The following is a 12628-nucleotide window of genomic DNA, read 5'->3' on the forward strand; positions in this document are numbered from 1 at the left end:
AAAAAAAAAAAAAAAAAAAAAAAGAATCTAATAGTGTATTTTCACTGTACCTTTTCTGTGTTTAGGCATGTGTAGATACACACATACCGTTGTGTTCCAACTGCCTACAGTACTCAGGAACATGCTGTACAGGTTTGCAGCCTAAGCAACAGGTATAGCATATAGCCTAGGTGTGGACTAGGCTGTAAACCACCTACGTTGTGTGAGCACACAGTATGATGTCTGCAGGATGATGAAATTAATTGCCTAATGATGCACTTCTCAAAACATATCCCTGTTATTAAGTGACACATACTGTATTTTAATAAGAAATAAAGCACTTTTACCAGCCTCAAATACTGAGAAAGAATTCTTGCTTTGCCAATTTCTCTTTTGGTGATTATTTTGTAGTCTTCCATTTGCAATTTCTAATTGTTTTGGGGACTTGGACCACAGGAAATGTTGTCACATTGGCCTGAGGTCCAGCATGTTTGAAAATCACATGTATTGTGCTTTGCTTTTACATTGGTCTCTGAAATGCTGTTCAACAGACTCCTCGTCTATTAAAACATTCAAGTCGATTTCTGGTTCAGTTACCAGAAACTCATGGTGACAGTTTGATCGATAGAGAAGCCAATATTAAATAGAAAGCTTATCTCGGGACTGACATTCAATCTATACAAACAAATCAAAGCTTCTCGTCTCGTCACTTCGTGTGAAAATGGCTAGATTTCCCCCAGATCTAGAAGATATGTTTGGAGTTGGCTTAAATGCAGGCCAGTGGCTGTGGGCAGAGGATTACCTAGGTGCTGAGGCAAGAAACTGAAGGCACAAACTGTTTCAGTATAATAAAGAAAATAGAATAAGAATAGTCATAATACAGATTAGATATAGAGATGATCATGAACAATTATCAGTCATTATTATAAACATTTTAATCATTAGCTTTTAATATTACTCTTCGTTGCATTGCTAACATAACCTAGAAGTAACGGGCAGGTATAGGGTCAGGTGCTGAAGGGACATTGTGAGAAGTGACCTAGAAGGCAAGAGGTGAGCCTCTGTTATGCCTGCAATAAAGGCCGCTTGAGGGCTCCTTGGTCAAGTGGTAACGCCAGTGTCTGGAAAGGCACCTGTTACTTAGCAGATCACGAAAGAAGTCTCCTTTCCTTGGAGGAGTCAGGGAACACTCTGCTCTACCAGCTTCTTGTGGGAGGCTGGATATCATCCAGGCCTGCCCGCAGTCACCCAGAGGCCTAAACCCCTCCCTGCGGTGCTGTGCTTCAATGGTCACGCTCCTTGTCCACTTTCATGCTCCTCCCGTACTCCTGGTTCCTCTTTGAAGTTCGTAGTAGATACAGGTAGAAGAAATAGTGAAAGTCTTAAAGTCTTTGATCTCTCTTATAAGTGCAGAGAAGAAAACGCTGATGTATGCTGTCTTATCTCTCTGCTTGGGCCACCTAAAAGGGAAGGGCCCACTATCCTGTAATCATGTGACTTGCTTCACCTTGTCGATCACTTAGAAGATTCACCCTCCTTACCCTGCCCCCTTGTCTTGTAGGCAATAAGTATCAGTGAGCCCAGCCTTTTGGGGCCACTACCGGTCTCCGCATCTTCATGGTAGTGGTTCCCCAGGCCCAGCTGCTTTCTCTTTATCTCTTTGTCTTGTGCCTTTATTTATTACAATCTCTCGTCTCTGCACACGGTGAGAACACCCGCTAAGTCCCGTAGGGCTGGACCCTACAAGTGGCACCTGAAAATGTATCTGGGAAGGGAGGCAGCCCTGGAAGTCTGGCCATTGCAGGGGGCAAGGTGTGTGTGTGTTAGCTACAGGTATCTCCTGCTGCGTCCTCATTTCCCAGAGCAAGGAGTGGGTGGGCCAGTGTGAAGTGAGGGCGGAGTGCGAAAGGCACACGTACGTCTATTTGCTACCTAGGCCTAGGGGTCGTGTGAGCTCGGCATCCCTCTCTTGGGCCCACACCTCCCACAGGTGTTGTGTCCTTGTACTCACGGAAAAGCAGCCTGGGCCTTCAGGGTCTTTACTGATAAAACTTGCGCCTGTAGTCCCAGCTACTCGGTGGGACTGAGGCAGGAGAATCGCTTGAACCCAGGAGGCAGAGGTTGCAGTGAGCCGAGATAACGCCACTGCACTCCCACCTGGGTGAGAGAGGGAGACTCTGTCTCAAAAAAACCCAAAACCCAAAACCAAAACAAAACAACAAAAACTGAGTGGAAAGTCAAACACTAACAAGCCTAAGATTTTTGGTTACTGTAAAAAAAAAAGTTGTAAATTGCAAAGTCAATTTTATTTTCTTAATAAGAAAATAAAACCCTCCTGCCAATCGGGGAAATCCTGTGGGGATAGCGACTCCACTTGGAGATAACCGGCCCAGAGAAACCGCCTAAGGCGGGGCGGTCAGCACCTGGGTGCAGGTGCATCTGGGACCCGTCAGATCTCCACGCCCCGCGCAGGCTCCGCCCCCACGCCCAAGACCCCGCCCCTCAGCCGGAGCCCCGCCCCGCGCCCTGAACCTCCTTCGACTTGGCCCTGGCTCTGCACCGAAGGTCCCACCCCTGTCCTCGCCCCGCTCTGCCCCCGCGCTTCCGGATCCGGGTTGTTGCGGGATCTCACGGGCTTTAAACTGCGGCGCCGCAGCGCCCGCGTGCGGATCCCCAGATGGGAGCCGGGGATGCGCCGGTTGCCCGGAGGGTGGCAGTCGGAGCTGGCGGCGGCGGCACGTTGCCCCCTCGGGCCCCGGAGACCTTCACCCCGCCGCCTACCCAGGCGGGCCGGCCCTGCCCGTCCACCGGCCGCCGAGAGTCCCCGGCCTTGGGCCCCCGGGGCCGCTGACTGGCCTCGGTCACCTCTCGGGGAAGACTCCCGCGTCTCCATCTGCCCCCGCAGGAAGGGACCGTCTTCTCGCCCGCGAGGCTTCTCCAGGCGGGATAGCCCTGGCCCCCGGCCCTAAGGGACCCGCCCCTCCGAGCATCCGCCGCCACTCGGAGACCACTCCAGCTCGCAGGGACCCACTCCAGCCACCGCCGCACGCGGGAGCGCTCATCCTTCCCACCTGCCCCGTCCCTCCTCCTTCTCCTGTGGGACCACCAGAGACCACAGCTCCCCGCTCCCCAAGTGTGGCGCCTCCGACACGAACGCCTCTGCTCGCAGGGCGGTGAGCGCAGATCCCACGGGTCCCTCTGTCGGGGGTCAAGGCTGCCTCCGTTTCCATCCCGGACCCGACAATGGGCCGGAAAAAGAAGACTTTACACGTCTACACGGCGGAGTTCACCGACCTGGTGGTGAAGCAGCACCTGATTGAGCACAGTGAGTCTGGGGACACGTCTGTGGTGGAGACCCTTTACTGCAGGGCCTGCGAGCTGCCTATGCGCGTGCCTATGCGCGTGCCTATGCGCGTGCCTATGCGCGTGCCTATGCGCGTGCCTATGCGCGTGCCTATGCGCGTGCCTATGCGCGTGCGGAGGGACGGCATCCTGGAGCACCTGCCCTCCGGCAGGCACTACAGGAACCGCAGACTCATCGGCAGCATGGCCTGCGGACACCCATTCTCATGTGTCAGTGCGAACGCTGGTATTTCAGGAGACATCCCAGCGGGCTGCCGGCTATATTAGGATTCTCTGCCCTGCAAAAATTTCCAAAGTATGTGGACAGGCCGCCTGATGACACTACGTTTACAGATCTGCTAGTGGCTTGCCCACTTGGGGAGTAACCCTGGGAAGTCTTGCAGTTTTGTTAAAGTGTGCGTGGCCACCTGAATGCTGCCTTATCACAAGCCAGATACATACTGGTCTGCAGGGTGACTCTCCACTCTTGATCCTCTGAGATGATTGTGAACTGGGTGCTGTTAAGTCCTACCACTTTGTTTAAATGAATGTGTCTTTTGTCCAGCTCAGCTGCCTCGGATCTCACTGCCACCGGCCTTCCCGCACACCCTTGCCACCTGCCTTTGCCCCATCAGCCTCAGCTCATTCTCTCAGGCAGTCCCAGCATTGGCATGGTACCTCCTCCCACAGTGGGCTGCACGTCTCTGCTCCTTGTCAACCCTACTGCCATCAGCATCACCACAAGCGACTTGTCTGCCCAGGAGGCTGCAACACCATCTACCTCCACCGGCCACCTTTCAGTGTTTTCTGCTTTCCAAGTAAAGACACCAGCAGTGCCCTCAGAGCAGACCAGCCAGAGATTTTCCGAAGCCTCCCTCCCATAGGGTGCTCTGTGGAGGAGGCCTGAGATGCTCTCATGACTTTGGAGCCAGGGTGGCTGGCCACCTTGGCCTGGCCATCTTTGGGGTGGGCTTTGGGAGCCCAGCACTGCTGCAGAGTGTGGTGGATGAGAACGGCCGCTGCTTGCTGTACGTGGTGGAGGACCAGCTGTGTGGTGTGGAGCGAGCCTTCAGAGCTGAGCATTTGGCCAACACCAGAGTGGTTCGGGAACAGGATGCGGACATTGTCCTCAATGACCAGCGGTACGGTTTCACTTGTCAGCAGAGGTTCACTGAACACCTGCTGTGTGCCGGGCACCGTCCTGGGGGCTGGAGAAATGGCTCTGAATGCTGCAAAGCCCCCGTCCTTGTGCTGCTGAATTGGGTGCAGAGGCAGATGAGTAGATCTCAATACATCAGTAGCAATAAACTCTGTGGAGAGAACTCATGCTGAGTTAGGAGAGGGAGGCTGGTGGGAGTGCTGTTTTAGGTGAGATGGCTGGGGAAGACTCTGAGGAGGGGGCATTGGAGCAGGGACCTAGGTGGGTGAGTGAGATGGCCATGGGGGTATCTGGGGATGAGCACACTCTACAAAGAGGACACTGAGTCTTCTCCAGGCCTTGATGTAGCCGAGTGGCCGTACCGGCAGGAATGGAGTGAACTCAGGGTGAGGGCTGGGCAATGAGGTCCCAGGCCCAAGGAGCCTGGGGGCCACCCAGAGGCTTTGCAAGCCACCAGGGGTTGGTTTGGTTTGAGCTCACACTCATGGGGTGGAGGAGAAGGACGCAGGGACACCAGTGAGGGGTATTGTGGGGCCAATGAGGCATGCTGGGCTTGGACCAGGGCAGCAGTGTGGCTGGATTTGGGATATTTTGAATGTACAACCTTTGCGATGGGGTCCTGGCTTGCTCCCTTCACTCGAGCAGCTGGGTGTGACATGTCCACCCTGTTCAGGAGCAGTGTCTCCAGCAGCTGGAGCAACATCTATGCTTGCTGCCCACAGGGTGTGGACAATCATGGCAAGCAGATGGGCTCCCGGGCAGCCACCCAGCCCTGGGGTCAGGTGCAGCCCCTGTGTTCAGGCCTGTGTTTCGCAGAGCTGGCCAGTGCTGCTCACAGGACAGGCCTGTCTCACCTTTGGCATGTCCAGGTTTGGACATGCTCTTAATAGCGTGGTAAGGGGAGAGTTTGACCCCAGCTTGTTAACGTACGTGGAGGGCTCTGAACGTATCAGCTGGGCAGTGTTGTATCTCAGCAAAGCCCATTGTCACTGCAGAAGAATGTTCGTGAATGCTAACGCTTTGTGTGTGTTTTTGGAAAGTTGGCAAATTTTATTTTATTTATTTGTTTATTTTTTGAGATGGAGTCTCACTCTGTCGCCCAGGCTGGAGTGCAGTGGCACAATCTTGGCTCACTGTAAGCTCTGCCTCCCAGGTTCAAGCAATTCTCCTGCCTCAGCCTCCAGAGTAGCTGGAACTACAGGCGTGCGCCACCACGCCTGGCTAATTTGTATTTTTAGTAGAGATGGGGTTTCACCGTGTTAGCCAGGATGGTCTTGATCTCCTGACCTCGTGATCTGCCTGCCTTGGCCTCCCAAAGTGCTGGGACTATAGCCATGAGCCACTGCACCCGGCCTGCAAATTTTAGTTTTCAGTTATCTTGTGTGGCATCTGCTTTAGGCAGGTTTGCACACTTCACTTGGGTATCACATTCACAGAGTGCGCACATTCATACATGATACACACAGCAAAGTGCCCGAGTTGGTGTGTTTTTACGAACTGCATGCACCTGTGTGGCCAGCCTGGTGATCACAGTCCTCGGAAATACCCAGACGCCTGTCTAGCCCACACCTGAGGCTGACCTCTGTAGGCTGAGGAAAGGAAGATAGACTCATTCTGAGGATCATTTTTTTGAAAGAATCTTGCTTTGTCACCCAGGCTGGAGTGCAGTGGCGCGATCACAGCTCACTGCAGCCTCAACCTCCTGGGCTCAAGTGATCCTCCCACTTCAGCCTCCTGAGTAGCTGGGACTACAAGTGTGTGACACCAAGCTTGGCTAATTTTTTTTAGTATTTTTTCTAGAGACTGGTTTTTGCCATGTTTCCCAGGCTGGTCTTGAACTCTTGAGCTGAAGGGATCCTCCTGCCTCAGCCAAACCTCAAAGTGCTGGGATTACAGGTGTGAGCCCCTGCACCTGACCCTGAGGATCTTAATAGAATTTGACTCACGGAAGCCTATTCTGTGACTTGGCTGGAATCTGTATTTTGTTTCTCAAAATTAGCAAGTTAAATTCTGAAGTAAGTCATACTGGAAATGTTTTCACAATTTACTTTTTGAGGCCTTTTTCTTGTGTTATTCTCGTGCCTGAGATGGTTTATAGAGTGGTGTTAGCAACATGGATTTTGAAATGTTCTAGGTCTCAAAGCACGTTCTTAACATTCCGCTTTATTCCTGAAGCGTCTCTGGAGTAGTTGTCTGCTCCCTGCCGGAGGCAGCTTCTGAAATCGTGATGCATGCTCTCCGAGCAGGTATGGGCCGGGCCACTCTGTCCACCCTCATGGTCACACACTTGTGTTTCTAGTGGGCAGTACCTGGCCGCTGATGTGGGCTGGTGTCTGGTGGGTTTGCATGAAAGGAAAAACTACTGGGAAGTCTGGGAAGGGCCCTGTGGTCTGGTTAGCATTCCTGAATTGTGTTCTTGAAGATGTGGGCTCCTGGGAATGCTAATTGGTATCATACTGGGGAAGGGAGAGTTTGTTCTTCAGGACATTTGGGGAATAAAAACAAGAAGTTAAGTAGAAAAGGTAACTAACATGGCCTCCCCAACTTTATATGTTATATTTTTATACACCTAGTATCTGGCGTCTCCCAATCTCTGATGGAGTCTCACTCTGTCCCCCAGGCTGGAGTGCAGTGGTGCGATCTCGGCTCACTGCAACCTCCACCGCCGGGTTCAAGCGATTATCCTGCCTCAGCCTCCGGAGTAGCTGGGATTACAGGCGCGTGCCACCACGCCAATCATTTTGTGTGTCTGTTATCTGTTACTGTTTTGGTTTAATTGTGGTAAAATCCACATAAAATGTACTTTTTTTTTTTTTTGGAAATGAGGTCTTGCTCCGTCACCCAGGCTAGAGTGCAGTGGCACAATCTCAGCTCACTGTAGCCTCAACCTCCCAGGTTCAGGCAATCCTCCTGCCTCAGCCGCCCCAAATAGCTGGGACTGCAGGCGTGTGCCACCACGCCTGGCAAATTTTTATTTTTTTTGTAAAGATGGGGTTTCATCGTGTTGCCCAGGCTGATCTCGAACTCCTGAGCATAAGTGATCCTGAAGGAGGCCTGCCTCTCCACACCTGTGGGTATTTCTTGTAAGGTGGAGACGAGAGACTGAGAAAAGGAAATAAGACACAGAGACAAAAGTATAGAGGAAGAAAAGTGGGTCCAGGGGACTGGCGCTCAGCAAGTGAGGACCTGCACTGGCGCTGGTCTCTAAGTTCCCTCAGTATTTGTTGATCACTATCTTTACTATTTTGGTGAGGGGAATGCGGTGTGACTATAAGGTGATGGTGGGGAGAGGGTCAGCAGGAAAACGTGTGAACAAAAGACTCTCATAAATAAGTTTAAGGAAAGGTGCTGTGCCTGGATGTGCACATAGGCCAGATTTATGTTTAACTTTACACAAACATCTCAGCGCAGTAAAGAGCAGCAGAACAGTATTGCCGCCAGCATGGGCGGTTTTCTCCTATTTTAGTAAATAGAATGTATGGTCGGGTTTTACACCGAGACATTCCATTCCCAGGGACAAGCAGGAGGTAGATGCCTTCCTCTTATCTCAACGGCACAGAGGCCTTCCTCTTGCACTTCTCCTCCTCAGCACAGACCCTTTGTGGGTGTCAGACTGGGGGACTGTAAGGTCTTTCCCTTCCCATGAGGCCTTATCTTAGGCCGTCTCAGTGGGGGGGAACCTGGACAATACCCAGGCTTTCTTGGGCAGGGGTCCCTTTGGCCTAGCACAGTGCATTGTGTCTCTGGTTAATCGAGAATGGAGAATGGCGATGACTTTCATAAAGCATACTACCTGCAAACACATTTTTAACAAAGCACATCCTGCACGGCCCTAAATCCCTTAAACCTTGATTCCATACAGGATATGCTTTTGTGAGCACAGGGTTGGGACAAGAGTTACAGATTAACAGCATCTCAAAGCAGAACAATTTTTCTTAGTACAGATCAAAATGGAGTTTCTTATGTCTTCCTTTTTCTACATAGACACAGTTACAATCTGATCTCTCTTTTTCCCCACATGGTCCATCTGCCTCGGCCTCCCCAAATGCTGGGATTACAGGTGTAAGCCATCACGCCTGGCCTAATGTATCATGTTTGAGCGTAGAGTTCCGGACATCATGCCGGCCTAATGACCATTTTTAAGCATAGAGTTTCCAGCCATCACGCTGGCCTAATGTGCCGTTTTTAAGCATAGAGTTTCCATGGCATTAAGTTAACACTGTTGTGCAGCCATCACCGCCCCATCCATCTTCCCAAACTGACACTCCGGACCCATTAAATGGCAGCTCTCCTTTTTCCCTCCCCCAGCCCTGGTGACCCCATTCTACTTTCTTTCTTTTTTTTTTTTTGAGATGGAGTTTCACTCTTGTTGCCCAGGCTGGAGTGCAATGGCGCAATCTCAGCTCACCACAACCTCTGCCTCCCGGGTTCAAGCGAGTCTCCTGCTTCACCCTCCCAAGTAGCTGAGATTACAGGCATCCACCACCATGCCCAGATAATTTTTTGTATTTTTAGTAGAGATGGGGTTTCTCCATGTTGGTCAGGCTGGTCTTGAACTCCTGACCTCAGATGATCCACCTGCCTTGGCCTCCCAAAGTACTGGGATTACAGGCATGAGCCACCGCGCCCAGCCTCTACTTTCTGACTCTGGATTTGACTGCCCCAGGGACCCCACAGAAAAGGAATTGTGTGATTGTTGTCCTTTTGTGACTGGCTTATTTCACTCAGCACAGAGCCCTCAGGGTTCATCTGTGTGGTGGTGTGTGGCGGCATTTCCTACCTCTTTAAGGCTGAAGAGTCATCGTGCTGTGGACATAGCACACTTTGTTCCTCCACTCGTGTGTAGGTGGACGCTGGGGTTGTTGCCATTGTTTGGCTCGTGTGAGTAATGCTGTGAATGCAGGTGTGCAGCTCTGTCTCTTGGAGACTTCCCATGCTTTTTGACCTTTGTGTCAGTTCCAGGGGGCAGCAGTGTGGGAAGCAGAAGCTGCTGAGGTGAACCACTGCAGAGAGGATCATTGGAAGGACCGGTGACAGGGCTGTAGGTGGGGTGGCTGCAGAATGCACCTCTGCTGTGTCTAGGAATACAGGCAGCAGGAGGCTGCTGCCGGGACTGTTGGTTTTGAGAGCCACAGCCCGGGGCCAGGACAGCACAGCTGCTTTGAGAGCAGTTGGTTACAGACACTGGGGTGCTGTGGAGGTGACTCCATCCTCCTCTGAACTGCCTTGGCACTTGTGTCCAGAATCAGCCTCTTGTTCCTCCACGGGGCCCTCTGCCCTCTCACCAGTTCCACCTCAACTTGATTGCCGTTGCTGTCTGCTGGGTCTGGAATGAGGTTGCGGGAGTCCTCCAGCTTGTTCAAAATTGTTTTGGCTGTTCTAGAACTCTTGCCCTTACATATACGTTTTTTAGTCCCCTCGTTGGTTTCCACAACTAACATCCTGCTGGGATTTCAGCTGGAGTTGCATTGGATCTGTAGAATTGCCTAGGAAGAATGGACATCTTCACAGAGAGTTGCCACATCTCTGCATTTATTGAGGTCGTCTTTGGTTTCTGTGATTAGTGTTTTGTACTTTTCAGTGTCCAGATCTTATGTTTGTTATTTTGATGCTTTTTTTTTTTTTTTGAGATGGATCTACCCACCTCAGCCTCCCAAAGTGCTGGGTTACGTATGGGTGTGAGCCACTGTGCCCAGCTAATTTTGTATTTTTAGTAGAGACAGGGTTTCTCCACGTTGGTCAGGCTGGTCTCGAACTCCCAACCTCAGGTGATCTGCCTGCCTCGGCCTCCCAAAGTGCTGGGTTACAGGTGTGAGCCACCATGCCCGGCCTATTTTGGTGCTTTTAAAAATGGTACTGTTTTAATTTTCTGTTTTCAATTGTTGAGTGCTACTATCTAGAAATATGATTGACTTTTATATACTGACCTTGGGTTCTGTGACCTCACTAAGCTCATTTATTAGATTTCTTACATTGTTGTAGACTTGTGATCTATATTGGTGATCATCTTTCCTGTGAATAGTGACTACTTTCTACTTTTACTCTCTCTCACCTGCCCGCCCTTCCTCCCTCCCTCTGTCCGTCCTTTCTTCCTTCCCTCCCTCTTGCCCTCCCCTTCCTTCCTTCCCAGTGTGCCTTTCTCTTTCTTGCCTAATTGTACTGGTGAGGACCTGCCATGTGATGTTGAATTAGAGTTATAAGAGCCTTGTCTTGTTCTCAATCTTAGGGCGGAAGCATTCAGCCTTTCATTATAGGTCTGAGTTAACATACGTTCTATCAGGTTGAGGAACTCACTTTCTGTTCCTAATTTGCCAAAAGTTTTTTTTTTTTTTTTTTTTTATGAATAGATGTTGACTTCAGTGAGTGCATTTTCTGCATCTGTTGAGATGATAAATGATTGATCTTCTGATGTTGAACCAACCTTGCATTCCTGTGATAAGCCCTACTTGATCATGTTGTCTTTTTTTTTTTCTACATTGTTGGATTTGGTCAGCTAATTGTCATGCATGTCTGTGTGAAGAGACCACCAAACAGGCTTTGTGTGAGCAATAAAGCTTTTTAATCACCTGGGTGCAGGCGGGCTGAGTCTGAAAAGAGAGTCAAGGAAGGGAGATAAGGGTAGGTCCGTTTTATAGGATTTGGGTAGGTAAAGGAAAATTACAGTCAAGGGGGGTTGTTCTCTGGTGGACAGGAGTGGGGGTCACAAGGTGCTCAGTGGGGAGCTTTTGAGCCAGGATGAGCCAGGAAAAGGAATTTCACAAGATAATATCATCGCTTAAGGCAAGGACCGGCCATTTTCACTTCTTTTGTGGTGGAATGTCATCAGTTAAGGCGGGGCAGGGCATTTGCACTTCTTTTGTGATTCTTCAGTTACTTCAGGCCATGTGGGCTTATGCGAGCAAATCACAGGGGATGCGACGGCTTGGCTTAGGCTCAGAGGCCTGACATTCCTGCCTTTTTATGTTAATAAGAAAAATAAAACAAAGCAAAAATTTTTTGGGGGGTGGTATGGAGAGAGAATGGGCGATGTTTCTCAGGGCTGCTTCAAGCGGGATTAGGGGCGATGTGGGACCCTAGAGTGGGAGAGATTAAGCTGAAGGAAGATTTTGTGGTAAGGGGTGATATTGTGGGGTCATTAGAAGAAACATTCGTCGTATAGAATGATTGGTGTTGGCCTGGATACGCTTTTGGATGAATTGAGAAACTAAACGGAAGATACAAGGTCCGAATAAAACAAGGAGAAAAATGGGTATTAAAGGACTAAGAATTGGGAGGGCCCAGGACGTCCAATTAGAGAGTGCCCAAGGGGGTTCAGTGATCGAGGTCAGGAGATCGAGACCCTCCTGGCTAACACGGTGGACCTCGTGATCCACCCGCCTCGGCCTCCCAAAGTGCTGGGATTACAGGCTTGAGCCACCGCGCCCGGCCTCTGTACATTCTTAAATGAAGAGTGTTGTTTTTACCTAAATCAATCTGGCCTGGTATATGACAACATAAAAAAACTCAAGGATAGAGCCCACTTGCCAACCAAGCAAGTAATTAAAGTTTGTGATATGTCTGTGATACTAGCAGAGAAGTCATTAGACAGGCTACGGAAGGTCATGACAGAGGTTGAAATGCCTGCTCTTCCAGTACCGAGAGCAATAGTGGAGGCAGAAAGTCCTAAACCGACCAGCAAGGGAATTAGTGGAATAACCCTTTCTTGTCGTGTTGGTGTCATGAGGGGAACAGGGAGCTCTTTGGTCCCATTTGCAAATTGAATTTTGGGAGTAAGGAAAACTAGTGTGCATGTGCCTGTCCAATTAGCAAGTAGACACATGTAGGTAGAGGATTCACAGAGGAAGAAGAGACCCTGTGTGAGGCAAAATTGGCCAAACCGAGGAATTATGTCTGACAGAAGGGAAGAAATGGCCGCGGTGGCCTTCTCAGACCCTGTGGGAAAGGCCTTTACTTATCCAGTGGAAGTGTCTACCTAGACTAAGAGGTATTTTAGTTTTCTGACATGTGAGTAAAGTCAATTTGCCAGTCCTGGGCAGGGCAAATCCCCGAGCTTGATGTGTAGGAAAGGGAGGGGGCCTGAACCATCCCTGAGGGGCAGTAGAATAGCAGATGGAACACTGAGAAGTGATCTCCTTGAGGATAGATTTC

At 50.4% G+C, this 12628-nt stretch overlaps 1 pseudogene; it reads left to right on the top strand.

Annotated features, from left to right (window-relative positions):
- The first annotated feature begins 3869 nt into the window (after nucleotides 1-3869).
- The window catches only part of LOC108535983 (putative TP73 antisense gene protein 1), a 19506-nt pseudogene continuing 10747 nt past the window's right edge, over nucleotides 3870-12628 (top strand).

The sequence above is a fragment of the Rhinopithecus bieti genome, unplaced genomic scaffold (genome assembly GCF_001698545.2).
Source record: "Rhinopithecus bieti isolate Rb0 unplaced genomic scaffold, ASM169854v2 scaffold_13351, whole genome shotgun sequence".
NCBI lineage: Eukaryota > Metazoa > Chordata > Mammalia > Primates > Cercopithecidae > Rhinopithecus > Rhinopithecus bieti.